The sequence below is a fragment of the Orycteropus afer genome, unplaced genomic scaffold (genome assembly GCF_000298275.1).
Source record: "Orycteropus afer afer isolate SDZICR_OR568_19922 unplaced genomic scaffold, OryAfe1.0 scaffold00102, whole genome shotgun sequence".
Lineage (NCBI taxonomy): Eukaryota > Metazoa > Chordata > Mammalia > Tubulidentata > Orycteropodidae > Orycteropus > Orycteropus afer.
Genome location: NW_006921689.1, coordinates 8,920,129 through 8,934,617, shown reverse-complemented (window position 1 = coordinate 8,934,617; position 14,489 = coordinate 8,920,129).

Genomic DNA, 14,489 nt, shown 5'->3' with positions numbered 1-14,489 from the left:
CCTTCTGGTTAGCAGTCAAGTGCCTTAGGCACTATGCTACCAGAGCTCCATATATTCTAAAAACTCATTCTAGAAATTATGACTTTTCCTTCTATTATATATTCTACATTTATTTCAGGTACCATGTATTAGCTACATATAGAGCACAGAACATAGAAATTTGAAAACATAATTGATTTCCTTCTACAGTCCTCATAAGTAAAGTCCTTCTCTGGGTTCTGCCAAAAATGACCTTTTACCATAAGTGAATGCTTCCCCTGCAATCCTGCAATTGAAACCTCAAATCAGCATTTTAATAATTACAAATTGGTTCTACCACTTTTGTGGAATGGTTTCAAATGTGACATTTAAGTATGAGCCTCACTTATTTTTAGGAAAATGAAAATACCATCTAAAGGGAAAGGACATAAAACATAATTTCAGTATCATCATCTTTATCATCAATTCATTGCATTTTTATAGCTCCTGGTATAAAATGTTCATAAAGTTACTTCCATCCACCTTGCTAGTTCATTCCTACCTGCAAGTTCACCATTTTCTTCTAGATTATCATTCCTATTCAGCAATTATCATGTCTTCAGACCATAAATATATCAAATGTTATTTGGTTTCCTCACAATTTTTACAATGTTCAGGACTACTTATATTGAGAAAATCCTTCCTGTCCTTGTTCATATGCAAATCACCAGCCAGTAAACATGATGTTTTTATCTCACAATGTGGTTTCCAGAAGAAAATGTGCTATTCCTGGGTAGGGATGTACTGTAGGGTTGACATTTCATATTGTTGAAGTGGATCATCAATTAACCTCACTTGCAACGAGTCAAATCATATTACTCATATTACTCTATTATTCTATAATGTACTGTGGAGAAACTCTATTTGATGTGTTAAAATTGCCATTTTTATTCACAAATTATTTTTCCTTTTCTCTAGTCTGTTTTCAGCATGAGTTGGTTAATATTTAGGTGTCTTTCCATCACACTTTTAATATTGTAACAAGAAATAATTAGAATGGCCAAAATTAATCTGATTGGCAGTGGATGAAATTCAACTTCTTTACACTGTGACAATGTCATTCAGAAATTCTTGCCTTAAGGAGACTGGTGAAAAATAAAATGCTTCTGAAGAATACTATTTCATGATAATATCCAATAATTTAGAAGAAAATCTTTTTACACTTACAGAAAAATTCTCCACTTCATCATTTTCCACCCTTACTTTGTAGAGAAGAATTATGCTATTTTCCTAGGCTGTTATATATCAAAGATTTCAACACAAGCTATTGTTCAGTACATCTGTCTCTTTAAGAGAAGATGCTGTTTACCCGCTTCTTTTGTGTGTAGGAAATATGTTATATATTTTACATACCTTCTGTATCTCATTTTTACCACAAGTCTATAAACTATGTATTATTATTTCTTTTTTTACCTATGAAAAAAGAGACTCGAATAAATGAGCTCATAAGTATGTGGTGTATCTGAATCTCAAAGTTAGGTCTGTCTGAATCTAAAGATTGATATTTTAAAATTCAAATGAACCTCTTGAAAGAAACTGTAAATTTATTTAAAATGATGGTAGGCACTCTGTATACTATAACACCTATTTACTGTAATTGGGTCCTCTTTAATATAGAGTCTGAGTTAAAAAGTGTATGTGCATGTGTGTGTTTGAAGTGTCTGTTCTGTAAGTACTACTGATAAAAAAATGTGTCTAGTTGAAGTGAAATTATTATTATTTAAAATTTTAGTATCAGAATTTTGTAGATTGCATATGCAATTAACTAGTATTTAGTAACTTCTGGGTCATAAAATGTATCCTAAGAGGAAAGATGAAGAGCAGAAACAGACCATTTTTCTAAAAATACATTTCTACAATGAATTTTCTATTAACAGGGACCCCCAGTTTTGATGGTGTGCTTCCTCTCCAGATGTATCAACCTGAAAAATCATTTAGGTTATTTGAAGTTTTACACAGAATGACAGAGCACCTTACTGATGGAAATTGAAACCTGAATTATGAACTGTTCTGAAACACACAATAAATTCCTTCAGATGAGAAGTCTTCTAGAAGCACAAGCAAGTGGGGAGTGGTAAAATCCATCTTCCTTCTGACTTCCCAGGCACATTAGGCTAATTTCAGAAATAAATCCAGTCAGTTGGCGAGTTAGCCTCTCACTCTTGTCATAGAAGTCATCTGCAGCCTTGAGTTTAACTGTTTTCTTTCTCCTTGGTCTTAGTCCTTTCTTCAGTAGCCCAGTATTTATGGTGTCACTTGTGGAATTTATCTATGATAAGAATGTGCCTCTGCAAATCATTCATTTCCCAGAAGCTTGGATGCAGCAATCATATATCCAATAAAATATCTTTAATTCTTTTAACATGGATTCTTTTTTTTTTTTTCCCCTTTGGAGTACATTATGTCATTCATCTGATGGTTTTGTGTTTTTAACATTGTTTGCTTAGGACTTTGGAAATTATTGGATCTAGTTGGATAAAGATTTCCTTTGGCTCATTTCATTCTAACCTTTCCTAAAGGCTCATTTTTTAAGAACCAAGTTCAATAGGCCAAAAAGAAAGGAAACAAACAACAACAACAAAAAAAACCCTCAAAACAGAATATGTGAACTCCTCCCTCCCCCAAGTAAACAGAAATGCAAAATAGTACATATGGATATATTTACTTTAAAAAGTTCAGATCTGAAATATATTTTATTTAGATTTTTGGAGAACAACTGTTTTACATACTAAGAATATGCTAAACATATATATATGCATATGTAAATTCCTGCTGATAAATACTATTCTGTGGCAGACTGGATGATTGGATGTTTTATTCAATATTTTAAAAAATACCTGTTATATCTTGAAGGAGAATTATAACTTATTATGAAATGGATTCTGACACTTAATCAACTGTTAATAAATTATTAAGTAACTATGAACAGCATAGATTGGTTAACAGAGATTGTAATAGCTATTAATAGTGACAGATAAGATTCATACAGAGCTTACTATGAGTCCTGTTCTGTTTAGAACAGTTGGCATTGTTTAAATCATTTACTTTCGCGCCAATGCAATCTTGAGCATTGTTTAAGATCACACAAGTGTTAAGTGGTGAAACAAGGCTATAGCATTTGCCTGTCTGTTTCTAGTATCCACACTCTTCACTTTTGTTTTTTAAAAGAAATCATTTGAAAAAGCTATTAGAGGCTATGTACAGTTATATATATATGTATGTTTCAACAACAGAACTGTGCATTTAAACAAAACAAATAAGGCCATTGCTATCAAGTCGAGTCCGACTCATAGTGACCTCACATAATTCAGAGTAGAACTGCTCCATAAGGTTCTTGGCTATAACCTTAATGGAAGAATGTCACCAGGCCTTTCCATGGTGCTGCTGGTTGGGTTTGAACTGCCAACTTTTCGGTTAGTTGTTGTTGTTGTTATGTGCCATCGAGTCGGCCCCAACTCATAGCAACCCCTTCTTGGGTTTCCGAGGCAGTATCACTACAGAAGTAGGATTGCCCAACCTTCCTTCTGAGGAGTGGCTGGTGGGTTAGTAGTCTATTGCAAAAGGTGCCACCCAGGGACCTAAGCACCTATAACCTTAGGTTCATAAAATCATGGAATACCTGTCTAAAATAAAATACTGGTTAAAACATTATGTTTAATTGCATCTAGTTACAGCAAACCCTCATGAAAATATCAACTAAAAAACAAAATCAGTTTTCCTTTTTTCCATTAGTAAAAGATGCATTTTTGCTTTGTGGTTTTCATTATCTCTCTTACTCCACTGTTTTCATCAAATTTTATAATATTTTATTTAAAATATAAAACAAACTTGTTTTATATGTTGATAAGGACTCGGATGTTCTTTTTTTTTTTTTTTAATTTTATTTTATTTAGATTTGGGTGAAGATTTACAGAGCAAATTCACTCTCGATACAGCAGTTCACATATACTTTGTCTCATGTCATTGACCACAGTTTACCACAATGCAACAGCTCCCCTCCAATTTCCTCCCCAAGGTACCACTTCCCAGTGTCCATCCCTCCATCCTCTCCTGCCCCCTAAGCTGTCTCCCTGTGCATAAGGTGCCCTTCCTTCTCCCATGATTGTTCTCTCAAGGGCATTTGTCCACTTGAGGTAAATGTTCAACTCACATACCTCGGATGTTCTTTTAAAGTTCAGTTATACAAGGATTGTTGTTGTTAAGTGCTGTCGAATCAGCCCCGACTCATAGCGATCCCTCCTTGGGTTTCCGAGGCAGTATTACCACAGAAGTAGATTGCCCAACCTTCCTTCCGAGGAGTGGCTGGTGGGTTTGAACCGCCAGCCTTCTGGTTAGCTTTATGCACTATGCTATCAGAGCTCCCATACGAGGATTAGTCTGCAGTAATATAAGCCTTTAATGTGAACTTGCTATTAAATTTGATTTTACAGTATGGGCTGAGTATAGAACTATTTTTTGCATATTTTAAATTTTGGTACAAATGTCTGCCTCTTAAGCGAATTACCAATTCTTTTTTTTTGTTTTTTAATGTGTTGATGCTGATCAAGAGAGAGAAGTTAGTTAGAGGAAGATAATGAAATTTAGATTGCTATGATACTCAAGGAAAAAGGTCTATAGGTGGATCAATACTGAATATTTAGTTTGTTGTTGTTGTTATTTGCCATCGAGTCGGACCCGACTCATAGCGACCCCTCCTTGGGTTTCCGAGGCAGTATCACTACGGAAGTAGGATTGCCCAACCTTCCTTCCGAGGAGTAGCTGGTAGGTTTGAACTGCCAGCCTTCTGGTTAGCAGTCAAGTGCCTTAGGCACTATGCTACCAGAGCTCCCAGTATTTAGTTTAGGAATCCTCAAACTGGAGGTAATAGTTATAGCTATAGGTCTGAGCTCTGGTGACTTAGTGCTAACCAGAAGATTGGCGGTTCAAACCCACCAGCCACTCCTTGAAAGGAAGGTTGGGCAATCTACTTCCGTAGTGCTACCATCTCAGAAACCCAAGAAGTGGTCGCTATGAGTCAGGGCCGACTCGATGGCACATAACAACAACGACAACAACATAGGTGTGAATGACTTTCCAAAATGTACTGTGAAATACAAGGGAGAAAGAGAAAGACAGGAGGAGACTGGGAGAGGGGGAAGGAAAAATGGATAGATGGATGGATAGATCAGATGCATGGATGGATGGATAGATAGCTAGACAGACAGACAGACAGACAGATGATAGATAGATAGATAGATAGAGTGGTGGTTATGTTTGTATGTCAACTTGGCTGGGCCTGGTTGAGTGGCTGGGCAGCTGGTGGTAGTTATTCCCCATGATGAGACTGACAATCAGCTCCATCGTGGGATCTACCACAAGCAGCTGACTAGCAGCTGAATAGCTACTTTGGGTATGTGGTCTGCTTCCTGTATATAAGAAGCAGCTTTGGGAATGGTCTCTAGCCTATGGCACGCTTGGATCCTACATGTAGCTGTGTGGTTGTTCAGCAGCCTGCCATGCTCTGCCGACCTTGGGACTTAACAGTGGACTTAAATTAATGGCCTGCCATGTGGTTTGGTAACATCGGGACTGTGCCATTTTATTTGTCAACCTTGGGCTTCTTAGCTTCAGCAGCCAGCAGCTGTTTGAGTGAAGAAAAGCCTCTAGCTTCAGTGGGCCAGGAGCTGGAGGCAGAGCTGAAGCCCAAGGCTGAGGGGCTTTCACCTAGCCCCCAGAGCCTGGCACTTTGAACTTTGACTTAAAGCCTCAAAATTTTAAGAATAAACTTTTGTTTGTTAAAGCCATCCCATTTGTGATGTATTCCTGTCAGAGCGGCACTAGGCAACCAGAACAGATAAACAGACAGATAGACAGATTGATAGATGTATAGATATTAGAAACAGAGATGCTTCCCAAGGACAGTGGAGATGTATGTATGGCAGCTGAAAAAGGAAGGCATTTCAAAAAGGTAGGCGAAGGGAGATGTAGAAACACCACATTCCATGCATGGTCAACAAAAAATGGTTGTGTTGGCTGGGCAAAGGAATAGAAACTACACTGCAAGCAATTTAACATTTAAATATAGTGATTTTCCTATCATTGGCCCTGCCTCGTTAAAAATAAAATAAAAAAACGAGGAGGCCAATTAGTATGTTTCTTTAACTTCTATTGCTTGTTGCAGTGACATATATTAGAGCTGTTTTTCTTTAGAAAACTGTAAGAAATCTTGCTTTTTATAATCAAAGTCATGGGTGATATCTTTGATTAGTGTTTATTGTTTGTTGTTGTTGTTGTTGTTTGCTGTCGAGTCAGACCCAACTCATAGCGACCCCTCCTTGGATTTCCGAGGCCGTATCACTACGGACGTAGATTGCCCCATCGTCCTTCAGAGGAGTGGCTGGTGGGTTTGAACCACCAGCCTTCTGGTTAGCAGTCAAGTGCCTTAGGCACTATGCTACCAGAGCTCCTGTTAATTGTTTCAGGTCAGATAAAATAAAATGTCTGATTATATTTGTTGATGTGACTTGGAATTTTGTTTTCTAAACCAAGCTAAACCCACTGCTGTTGAATGGATTCCAATGCATAGTGAGCCTGTAGAACAACTCTCCAGGGTTTCCAAGGTTGTAATCTCCACTGAAGCAGACAGCCACATTTTGCTCCTGTGGTGTGGCTGGTGAGTTTGAACTGCTGACATGTGGTTAGAAACTGAGTGTTCAAACCATTGCACAATGAGGGTTTCTGAAATTTTTTGTTACTGGAGACAAAAGCAGGTTTCAGCAGCTCCTCTCATGATAGATTTCCTTTCCAAAAAGGAATTCCTTTCATTAATTTACACAGAAATGGTTTAATAGCTTAACCCCTCCATTTTCATTAACATTACAAAAATTGTTTTTTTAGGCACACCCCCAACATACTGTTTTATGGGAAGAATTACATTTTGTTCTTTGGGTCTCTTTCAGTGCATGGGGTTTTTCGTCATTTTGTTTTGTTTTATTTTGTTTTTGTGGACTTAATTAGAAACTTGATGAGTCTTTCTCCTGAATAAAAGAAGATACTAACAATTTCTTTTATATAAAATTGTTCCAAAGAAGGGAAATCAGTCCTTGGGGATATAGATTCAGAAAAAAATTGGCAGGAATTAGTGGAAATTGCCTCACTCATACTTGGACAAACTGTTCAATTTTTCTCCAGTACAAGAATATTCATGCACAATTAAAAAATAATATGAGGAATTTCATAGTTAATATTAGTGGCTGTTGCAAACCATAGAAAGGGTTTGTATTTAAACTACTCTTCACCTGTAAAAGTATGTGACTAAATCAGGTGATGGTCCTAACACACCATAGTTCTAACAGATAGCCAAGGATGTGACTGAAAAGATGACTAAAGGGAGCACACTCATTTAAATAAATAAGCAAATAGAAGTGGATGTCATCTAGGATATATATGTTGAACAATAGGACTCAAACATGAAGGACATCTTCATTTTAAAGTGAAATTAAATGGTCCATACATTTTTACTTCTAAATTTTTCATTGCAATACTCACTCAGACACCTTCTTTGCATTGTTGTTGTTAGGTGCTGTTGAGTCGGCTCCAACTCATAGCGACCCTATGCACAACAGAACGAAACACTCACTGCCTGGTCCTGGGCCAGCCCCACAATCCTTGCTATACTTGAGTCCATCATTGTAGCCACTGTGTCAATCCATCTTGTTGCAGGCTTTCACCTTTTCCTTGACCCTCCAGTTTACCAAGCATGATATGTTTTTCCAGGGAATGATCTCTTCTGACATGACCAAAGTAGAGCAGACGAAATCTGATCATTCTTGCTTCCAAGGAGCATTCTGGTTGCACCTTTCAGGACAAATTTGTTAGTTCTCCTGACAGTCCATGGTACTTTCAGTATTCTTCACACAATTCAGAAGCATCAACTCTTCTTCAGTCTTCCTTATTCATTGTCCAGCTTTCACATGCATATGAGGTGATTGAAAAGACCACAGCATGGGTTAGGAGCACTTTAGTATTCAATGAGACATCTTTGCTCCTCAGCATTTGAAGGAGGTCTTTTGCAGCAGATTTGCCTAGTGCAATATGTTGTCTGATTTCTTAACTGCTGCTTCCATTGGTGTTGACTGTGGAACCAAGTAATAGGAAGTCTTTGACAACTTCAATCTTTTCTCCATATATTGTGATGCTGCTTATCAGTCCAGTTTTGAAGATTTTCATTTTTTTTATGTTGAAGTGTAATCCATACTGCATTAGGGCTAAAAATTCTTTGCATTAGGGCTAAACCTAAAATGAGTTTTTTGAAAACCACCACCAACAAGCCCTTAATAACTTGGACTGAATTCACTCAGAATTTGTAATAATTTGGACAAGCTTGGAATTGCCTTTATTTATGAAGGAAGTCTCTCTTAAGCAAACTTAACAGTGCAAAACATTATTCAAGAGAAAAATTGTCAAGTGCCTCCATGCACACTAAGAGTATATCATGAATGAAATTCTTGGGCAAATTAAGTTGGTCTAGGGACTTACATACCTATAGAGGGAAGAGAGAAAGTGAAAATAGGAGCTCTGGTAGCATAGTGGCTAAAGCACTTGACTGCTAACCAGAAGGCTGGCGGTTCAAACCCACCAGCCACTCCTCGGAAGGAAGGTTGGGCAATCCTACTTCCGTAGTGATACTGCCTCGGAAACCCAAGGAGGGGTCGCTATGAGTCGGGGTCGACACGACGGCACATAACAACAACAACAACTAGATACCTTAGAAATAGCCCTGCTGAATGATCCATGGGATACAGTGAGATATTACCCATCTGAGGGAAAAGGTCATAGGTTTACAGGATAGGTATGTTCAATAGGAATGTTGAGTTGGGTACATCTACATACTTCCGCTTACATCTAAAATGGACCTTTCAGTGAGCGGGGATATTGAACTTATTAACAATGCCCATAATAATGCCTGGACATAGTAGGTGTTCAGTATATATTTGAATGTTTAGTTTTCCCTCATTTAAACTATTAACGTTTATTAAACACTTGCTTGATACCAGATAGCTCTGGTTTTTTTTTTTTTTTTTTAATGTAAAAGACTGATGTCCTGTGTATGTCTGATTTATATATATATATATATATATATATATATATATATATATATATATGAGTAAGAGGAAAAAACACAAAATAAAACAAAACCCAGGTGAATGGAGCCTTAGATTATTTCATAAAATAGATCAGAAAAATTATTTTCTCTAATTTTTTTCTAATTGAAAGGCTTTGACTATTCATTAGTTCTATACCATATGCGGTTGTTGTGTGCTCTCAAGTTAATTCTGATGCAGAGTGACCCTATAGGACAGAGTAGAACTTCCCTATAGGATTTCCTAGGCTAAAATCTTTTCTGGAGCAGAATGCCAGGTCTTTTCTACCTCAAAGTGGCCATTGGGTTTGAACCATCAACATTTTGGTTAGCAGCTGACCACTTTGCCTGTTCCACCAGGGAAACTTTAATTAGAGTACATTTTTGCTCTATCAGATCAACAGCAGTTTAGCTAATTATATACTTACTAGTCAGAAGGAAGATGGGGCAATCCACTTCCATAGTGATACTGCCTCGGAAACCCAAAAAGGGGTCGGTATAAGTCAAGTCTGACTTGACAGCATACAACAACAACAACAACAACAGTCCATAGTGAAGCTTTTAGAAATCTGCTGGTTTTAATTTAGCTAAATAACTAATTACATATATCTCTGAATGCCTCATTTGTTACAATACTTCTAAAAAAATAATTACTTAGCTAAGATTTCAAATGATCCCCTTTTATCGACTCAGGTTCAATTCTAGGCCAGTGCACCTCAAGTGCAGTTGTGGTTGGCATGTTGCTATTATACAAAATTAGTTTCACCAGAGACTCCAGACTAAGACAGAGTAGGAGAAAGGCTTGGTGACCTACTTTGGAAAGTCAGCCAATGGAACTCTATGGTTCACAACTTTTCAATCCACAGCGGATCATAGAGATGGCATAGGACCTGGCAGTGTTTCTTCAGTTGTGCATGGGGTTGCTGTGAGCAGGGGGATTTATTCAAGAGCAACTAATGGTAACAACCACAAAAACAACAACAAAAAGCTTCGTTAGCATTTGAAATACCCTAATTGGGAATATTCCCAGTGGGATGGTTGCTCTCAAACCATTTCTCTAGTGAAACTGCTGCGACAAGACCTTTAGTTACTCTTATTTCAACACAAGAGGTTTGGTTACTTAGCACAATGGATGCTTACCATGATATTTCTGAGAAGACACAGGTATTGTTAAAGATGTCTGGATTTGCTAGAACTATTATATGGCTACCTGAGCTTTGCACAAACAGGGCTAATAAACTAGTAAGCCCACTCACCTACAACTTTAAGAATATTGCCATGAGTTTAGGATTCTGAATCAGTCCTTTGTTTAAATGTTTATTGGAGGTTTTTGTTGCTAGACTCTGAATAGAAGGTTAGCTAAATAATGCCACTGCCTCAAGTGAAACTTTATCACAAGGTATTGTCACAGGTCCTAAAAGAGCAAGAATGTGGGACTTCATCAAGTTTATAGGTGAAAGGGCAGTTTTCTTGCCTGCATTCCTTATAGGTGCTTGTCAGTGGGGCTGGCTGTGGTCTGGGATTTGTTTGAATGTTTAATTTATACTCTCTAGTATTTGTGGTTGTAGGGAATAGCCCTATAATCTTCATCTTCCCCCAACTGCTGGAAGTTATTAAATGGTTACAAAGATGATTCTGAGTGACCAGATAGTCTTAATCTTGTCTCAGAAAGAAGGCAAGGAAGAAGATAAAGGAAGAAGAATTACCTTAGCTGCCTTAGCTGTGCCTTAGCTGCAATCACAGAAAAGGGCTTATTCAACCCATTGGCACTTAAAGAGACATAAATTCTCCCAACGAAATTCAAAAAGCCTGGCCAAATGGGGGTTGAAAGTACTTGAGAAGCAGAGTATGTGAGGGTACCGGTGGCTAATTTGTACTTTGGACAAATGCTGCTTTTATGGGTAATTGGGGGTCTCTGTGTAATGTCAGGATCTATTGGGATGGCATTCTACAGGTGATGTGTCAAGTAAAGTGGAAAGTGTGCATATGTCATTGCTTTCAATGTCACCAGTGGCTCTGCATGTCAGCTGTATCTGACTCATTCTAGATGGAGATCCTGGAAGAGCAACAGTAGTGCTACCATACAAGACCCCATCAAAGTCTTTAATTCGGTAAATCTGAAATGGCAACAGCACCACTCTCTGACTTCATTAACTTAAAATGTCTGTTCTGTAAAACTATTTCAATTTACAACAGAAGAGACTCCCTGGATGCAGATGGGTAGTACGAGTGGAGAGAGGAGATAAAGGAATCAAAAAATAAAAACAATCATGTTGTAGTTCATCTCACGGTACTAGTTTCAGTTCCCCTTTATGAAGCTGTAACTTTTTTTTTTTTTTTTTCAATTTAATCTGCCTCTGCTATGGCCCTGTCACAAACATTTCTTTATTAAGACTCTGTGTGTCTAAGTATTTTTAATGACCTGCAATGCTGTGGCACCATCTGGACACCTGACATTTTAAAAACAAACATTTCAGCATAATTGATGGATTCCATCTTAGATGGCTATTGTGCAGGTCTGACTGCTGAATGTTGAACTACAGACAGACCTAATTCCACCAAATTAAACTTTGCTATGCAGAAGTATCACACCAACCATATTACTGTGTGTGTATGGAAAAGCTTAACCTGAAGTTGTTTGCTGTCAGTGGATTCTGACTCATAGCCAACCCTATAGGACAGAGTAGAACTGTCCCTTATGCTTCCCTAGGCTGTAAACTTTATGGGAGCAGATCACCAGGTCTTGTCTACCACAGAGTTGCTGGTGCTGGTGGGCTTGAACCACCACTTAACCATTGCACCACCTGGATATTCTCTGTAACAGTAAGTAATGGTCTTAGAAAAATCAAACCATGAGTAATGACCTGGTGAGTTTTTGATAGAAGCATTGCCACAATGGAAAGGTCATGGGGAGATTTCAGTATCACAGTTTAAAGAAATGACCCATCCAACAAAGAGCCACAGGTATATTGCCTTCTACTACCAAAGGAGGAGTCTTGGTGGTACACTCATTAAGAGCATGGCTAGCAGAGGTTGGCATTTCAAACCCACCAGCATGTTCCTTGAGAGAAATATGTAGCAGTCTGCTTCTATAATGATTACAGCCTTGAAAACCCTATGAAGCAATTCTACTCTGTCCTATAGGGCCACTGTGAGTCACAATTAACTTTACTGCAATGGGTACTACCTGAAGACATATCCTTTGCTAAGACTTCCTTAAACTGTCATAGATCATGGAGACAGCCTTGAAAACCCTATGAAGCTATTCTACTCTGTCCTATAGGGCCACTGTGAGTCACAATTAACTTTACTGCAATGGGTTCTACCTGAAGACATATCCTTTGCTAAGACTTCCTTAAACTGTCATAGATCATAGAGAAAGAAACATTAAATGGTATCTGCAACAATTAAGCATTTTTCATTCATACATGCTTTTATTCATTTCACATAATAGGTTGAAATGCATTACATACAACTCTACCTAGCACTTTCTGTGTACAATGAGAAACTTGCTTCAGGCAAGTACCTCCTGCCTTGTTTACTCCGGGCTCCTTGAGGTAAATGAGACCCCTAAACCTTTTCAGATTCAATATTTAAGCTCTGGATCAGGGATCAAAAATCAGAGGTTTAGGCAAGTTTGGGGGAAATTAGGATTCAAAGCTTCTATAGGTAAAATTTCAGGAATTTTAGGACTTTTATGGGATTTTTGGACTACTATTTTGAACTACCACTACATTGCTGTCATGGGAAAAACTTGTTCAGTGTTCTATATGATAGACTTACAAATCAACTCTGGAGTTGTCCAAACTACTACCTCCAGAATGCTAACCCTCTCATGTCTAAAATTCACTTTTCTATGCTAGTCTTAGGAGCTCTGGTAGCATAGTGGCTAAGACACTTGCCTGCTAACCAGACGGCTGGCGGTTCAAACCCACCAGCCACTCCTTGGAAGGAAGGTTGGGCAATCCTACTTCCGTAGTGATACTGCCTCGGAAACCCAAGGAGGGGTCGCTATGAGTCGGGGCCGACTCGACTGCACGTAACAACAACAACATGCTAGTCTTGGAATGCTAGAATGTTCCTTAGAAGGAAGGATGGCAAAATTCTGTATCACATACTTGGGATATGTTATTATGAAAGACCAGTCCCTGGAGAAGGACATCATACTTGATAAAGTAGAGGATAAGCAAAAAAGAGGAAGGCCTTCAATGAGGTGGATCGGCACAGTGGTTGCAACAATGGGTTACACACTGCAATGATTATGAGGATGGCACAGTACTGGACAATGTTTCTTTCTGGTGTACCGAGGGTTGCTATGAGTTGGAACCCTCAAAACAGTCCCTAACAATAACAACAACATGCTAGTTTCCAGTATAGATAAGCTTGAGCAAAATAGGCACATTTTGTTTCGTACTCAGAATTGCTCTCATCCAATGAGCCCCAGTGTAGCTCCTGCCCACTAGGCTTCTTACATCTATTAATTGATTTATATGACTAGGATCCTGTGTATGGGGGTGGGAAGGAGAGCCCAAGCCCCTGTAGCACAACATTCAAATTACTGTAATTATCATAACTGATTTTTTTTCTTGTTTTTCCAGGATTATGAAGAAATTCTTGTTCATAAATTTTCACATCTTATATTAAAAAAACCCTGTTCCTTTAAAGTTGATTTTGACTCATAATAACCCATGTGTGTCAGAATAGAATTTTGTTCCACAGAGTTTTCAGTGGTTGAATTTTTTGAAACCACTTCTCTTTTCAGGTGTTTCTGGGTGGACTCAACCCCCAATGTTATGGTTAGCAGCTGAACAAATTAACTATTTGCACCAGTCAGAGGCTTCTTATACAGACTATAGGATATTTATCCCTTCCAAATCAACAAGGATTTTTATGATAAAGGGAGAAGCTAAATGCTATATAAATTTCTATTTACCAAAAGGTTTGTCAGGAATATAAAATTTTTGTATGTTAATATTAATGAGGCATTAAATATATGAAACATTGCCATGTACAAATTAACATATCAAAAAGAAGTAAATGAAAACCAAGTAATGATCAAGTCATTAGTCAGCCCTTATTAAGCCTGACCAGCAGAAGCAAATTTCAAAGGAAGGCTACATCAATAACAGTAAAAAATAAAATTCATTATTCCATTACATAAATTTATTTTTATAAACTTTGGAAATTATGCCTGATCCTTTTATAATTAATTATATGCCTATAGAGTAGAGGATTTATAGGGCACAGTTATAACTTTTATAAATAGAACTTTCCACATCAATGCTAAAGTTCCTTAAGAATGTCTAATTTATATTACAATGGATACTTTATATATAACTAGATTTCTTTT